Genomic DNA, 5,403 nt, shown 5'->3' on the forward strand with positions numbered 1-5,403 from the left:
ATCGCCAACTTCTTAGAGATCTACGACACCTTCAAGATAAATAGAACAACTGATGATGCCATTCGGTTGAGGCTGTTTCCTTTTTATCTGAGGGACCGAGCGAAAAGATGGTTGCAGTCGCTCCCAGCCAACACTATTACGACATGGAGATCGTTGGCTGAAATTTTTTTATATAAGTACTTTCTTCCTACTAAAACTGCTAAATTGAGAAATGATATATCTTCTTTTGTGCAGTTCGACTATGAGAGCATGTACAATGCTTGTGAGAGGTACAAAGATTTGCTCCGGTATTGCCCGCACCACAGACTACCAGTATGGATGCAGGTCCAGATCTTCTACAGCAGTTTGAACCTTGCTACAAGGCAGATGGTAGACGCTGCAGCAGGTGGGGCCCTGAATAGTAAGACGCCGGAGCAGGCACAAAATCTGATAGAGGAGATGGCCATGAATAACTACTAGTGGCAATCCTCTAGGAGTCGGCCAGTTAAGCAGGGAGTAGTTAACCAGCTAGACTCCATAGCAGCCTTTGCAGCTCAAGTGGAGCTTCTGACTAAGAAGTTAAACCAGCTTCAAATGCCGGTTCATGTAGACCAGATAAGTTGCGAGTTTTGTAGTGGCCCGCACTATGGTGCAAACTGTAATGCAGGAGGTATGTTTGCTTCAACTTCTAATTCTTCATCTTCTATTGTTTCTGCTGACCTTGAACAGGTAGACAATGCACCTAAACAGCAAACAACCTATACAATAATACATACAACCCCGGTTGACATAATCATCCAAACTTCAGTTAGAGAAACAACAACGCCCAGGGTCCACCAGGCTTTCAGAGATTGCATCAGCAGCCACCACATCAGCAATAGAAGGCTGGACCATCATAGCTTCCTCCACCAGCCGAGAAAAAATCTAACTTGGAGGAGCTGATGATGAAGTTTGTCATGTCAACTGAGATGAGGTTCCAGCAGACCGATGGTGCTCTTAGAAATTAGCAGGCGTCCATTCAGAACTTGGAGAGTCAAATTGGACAGATTTCTAAGATGCTATCTGAGAGGCAATAAGGATCGCTCCCTAGCACTGCAGAATCAAACCCAAGAGAGCATTGCAAGGTTATCACCTTGCGATAAGGTAAGCAGTTATCTAGCTCTTTACCATTAGCTAATGATGATGATATTTCCATGCAGGATAAGCCAGCTAGGAAGGAGCCAGAGCCTGAGGCGATAGAAGTAGAGAAGGTGGAAGACAGGTAGAAGAGCCCTGTGAGAGAATACCAGCCACCAGTCCCCTACCCTACTCAACTTAAGCAGGAGAAGATTGATAAGCAGTTTGGTAAGTTTCTTGACTTGTTTAAACAACTGTGTATTAACCTACCTTTTGTTGAAGCTATTTCGAGATGCCGAAGTATACCAAATTCTTAAAGGAAATTTTGAGTAACAAAAGGAAGCTAGAGGATTTGGGACTAGTGACTCTGAATGAGGAGTGTTTAGCTATTCTTCAGAACAAGCTGCCACTCAAAAGGAGAGATCCAGGGAGTTTTACTATTCCCTGCATTATTGGCGATTTGCCTATTAGTGGTGCATTAGCTGATTTAGGAGCTAGTATTAATTTGATGCCTACTAGTTTGTTTGATAAGTTAGGTTTGAGTGACCTAAGCCCACTAGGATGAGCATTCAGTTAGCTGATAGGACTGTTAAGATTCCTAGGGGTATTATTGAAGATGTGCTTGTTAAGGTAGATAAGTTTAATTTTCCTATTAATTTTGTAGTTATGGACATGGAAGGTGAGAGTATGGTGCCTTTGATCCTAGGTAGACCTTTTCTTGCAACATTTAGGGCTGTTATAGATGTTTGTGATGGAAAGCTTCAGCTTAGAGTAGATGATGAGACCATTATCTTTGACTTAGCTACTACTATGAGACATTCTTTAGACCTTGATGATGCTGTGTTTTCTATTGATATTCTGGATGATGTGGTTGAGTCTCATTTACATGAAATATTGCTTGATGATCCTTTGTAGGTAGCATTGCAAGGAGATGAGGAGGAGCTGTCCAACGAGCAAGTGTTGGAGTAGCTAGCTAGTTTGTTGGCTACTGAGCCTAGCTATTCTACTGACCCTTTTCTTTCTCTTGATAGGTCAGAAGTGTAGAAAGTAAAGTCTTCTTTCTAAGACCCTGCGGCCTTAGAATTAAAGAAGTTACCTAAGCACTTGAGCTATGGATTCTTGGATGAGGAAGAAAAGTTGCCTGTGATTATTGCAGCAAATTTGACATCTGAGGAGAGAGCAAAGACTCTAGACTCGCTCAAGAGGTATAAGAAAGCCTTTGCCTACAAGATTGTTGATATTCCCAAGATCAACCCTAGTTTCTATTCTCACAAGATTCTTATGGAGGATAGCTATAGACTAGTAGTTCAGCCACAGAGGCGGCTTAACCGGAACATGAAAGAAGTAGTGAAAAAGGAGGTAATTAAGCTCCTTGATGCAGGTTTGATTTATCCTATTTCTGACAATTCTTGGGTGAGTCCTGTACAGGTTGTGTTGAAGAAAGGAGGCATGACAGTAATTTGCAATGAAAAGGATGAGCTGATACCCACACGAATGGTTACAAGATTTTGAGTTTGCATTAATTACAGGAGGCTTAATGATGCAACTCAGAAGGATCACTTCCCTCTTCCTTTCATTGATCAGATGTTAGAAAGATTGGCAGGACATATATTTTAATGTTTCCTTGATGATTTTTCAAGATGTTTTCAGATTCCAATTGCACCTAAAGACCAAGAGAAGACGACTTTCACCTCCCCCTATGGGACTTTTGCTTATAGACGGATGCCTTTTGGTCTATGCAATGCGCCGGATATGTTTCAGTAGTGTATGATGGCCATTTTTGATGATATGATTGAGGAGTCGATGGAGGTATTTATGGATGACTTTTCTGTTTTTGGTAATTCATTTTCTCACTGTTTAGCAAATTTAGAACGCATGTTAGCTAGGTACATTGAGGCTAACTAAGCGCTGAATTAGGAAAAGTGTCATTTTATGGTGAGAGAGGGAATTGTTATAGGGCATAAGATTTTCACATGCAGGGATAGAGGTTGATAGAGCTAAAATAGAAACAATATTAAGTTGCCACCCCCTAGCAACCCCTTAAAAGGGTTAATTTTATAATATGAGAAAACAACCCAGTATTATGGGTATATTTTACAATATAAGAAAATAATTTCGTAAAATTTATATACCTAAGAATTTGAGAAAACAGCTCCATAATAGCGGTAATAATTTAATATGAGAAAACGAACCAGTAAAAGTGGTATATTTATCAATATAAGAAAATAACCCAGTAAAATATGTATATTTATGAATCTGAGAAAACAACCACGTAAAAGTAGTGTAATTGCGAATCTGAGAAAACAGACTCGTAGAAGGGGTAAATTTCTTAATATGAGAAAACAACCCCATAATACGGGGATATTTATCAATCGTAGAAAATAACCTCATAATTTTGGTATATTTGTGAATATGACAAAACAACATCTTAAATGGGCAAATTTTTTAATATGAGAAAACAACCTCGTAATACGGAAATATTTATCAATCGAAGAAAATAACCCTTTAATTTTGGTATATTTGTGAGTATGAGAAAACGACCTCTTAAATGGTTAATTTTATAATATGAGAAAACAACTCCGTAAAATGGATATATTTGTCAATATAAGAAAATAAACCCGTAAAACGTGTATATTTATGAATTTGACATAACAACCCCATAATAGTGGTAATAATTTAATATGAGAAAATGACCCCATAAAAAGTGGTATATTTATCAATATAAGAAAATAAACCCGTAAAACATGTATATTTATGAATCTGAAAAAACAACCCCGTAAAAGTAGTGTAATTGCGAATCTAAGAAAACAAACTCGTAGAACGGGTAAATATTTTAATATGAGAAAATAGTCTCGTAGAAGGAGTAAATTATTTAATATGAGAAAACAACTCCAAATACGGGGATAGGGATATTTATCAATCGTAAAAAAATAACCTCGTAATTTTGGTATATTTGTGAATATGACCAAACAACCTCTTAAATGGGTTAATTTTATAATATGAGAAAACAACCCCGAAAAAGGAGTATAGTTGTCAATATAAGGAAATGACCCTATAAAATGTGTATATTTATGAATTTGAGAAAACAGCTCGACAATAGTGGTAATAATTTAATATGAGAAAATGACCCCATAAGAGTGTTATATTTATCAATATAAGAAAATAACCCAGTAAAACATATATATTTATGAATCTGAGTAAACAACCCCATAAAAGTAGTGTAATTGCAGTCCGAGAAAACAACCCCGTAAAAGTAGTGTAATTGCAGTCCGAGAAAACACCGTAGATGGGGTAAATTTTAATATGAGAAAACAATCCCGTAATACGGAATATTTATCAATCGAAGAAAATAACCTCGTAATTTTGGTATATTCGTGAGTATGACAAAACCTCCTCTTAAATGTGTTAATTTTATAATATGAGAAAACAACCCCGTAAAAGGGGTATATTTGTCAATATAAGAAAATAACCCCTTAAAACGTGTATATTTATGAATTTGACAAAACAACCCCATAATAGTGGTAATAATTTAATATGAGAAAACGACCCCATAAAAAGTGGTATATTTATCAATATAAGAAAATAACCCCGTAATACGTGTATATTTATGAATCCTGAAAAATAATCCCGTAAAGTAGTGTAATTCGCGAGTCCGAGAAAACAAACTCGCGAATAGGTAAATATTTTAATATGAGAAAACAGTCTCGTAGAAGGAGTAAATTTTTTAATATGTGAAAACAACCCAGATATATGGGGATATTTATAAATCGAGGAGATAACCCCGTAATTGTGGTATATTGGTGAGTATGAGAAAACAACCCCTTAAATGGGTTAATTTTATAATATGAGCCGTAAAAGGGGTATATTTCGATATAAGAAAATAACCGTAAAATGTGTATACTTAAGAATTTGAGAAAACAGCTCCATAATAATGGTAATAATTTAATATGAGAAAACAAACTAGTAAAAGTGGTATATTTATCAATATAAGAAAATAACCCAGTAAAATGTGTATATTTATGAATTTGAGAAAACAACCCCGAAAAAGTAGTGTAATTGCGAATCTGAGAAAACAGCCTTCGTAGAAGGGGTAAATTTCTTAATATAAGAAAACAACTCCGAATACGGGGATAGGGATATTTATCAATCGTAAAAGAATAACCTCGTAATTTTGGTATATTTGTGAATATGACCAAACAACCTCTTAAATGGGTTAATTTTATAATATGAGAAAACAACCCCGAAAAAGGAGTATAGTTGTCAATATAAGGAAATGACCCTATAAAATGTGTATATTTATGAATTTGA

At 36.2% G+C, this 5,403-nt stretch overlaps 1 non-coding gene across 1 annotated transcript; it reads right to left on the reverse strand.

Annotated features, from left to right (window-relative positions):
- Window positions 1-201: 201 nt before the first annotated feature.
- Window positions 202-308, reverse strand: LOC112533831. The gene has a single exon (XR_003078186.1). It is a non-coding gene; the product is annotated as a small nucleolar RNA R71 (small nucleolar RNA).
- Between the last annotated feature and the right edge of the window lie 5,095 nt (window positions 309-5,403).

The sequence above is a fragment of the Ricinus communis genome, chromosome 6, assembly GCF_019578655.1.
Source record: "Ricinus communis isolate WT05 ecotype wild-type chromosome 6, ASM1957865v1, whole genome shotgun sequence".
Taxonomy (NCBI): domain Eukaryota; kingdom Viridiplantae; phylum Streptophyta; class Magnoliopsida; order Malpighiales; family Euphorbiaceae; genus Ricinus; species Ricinus communis.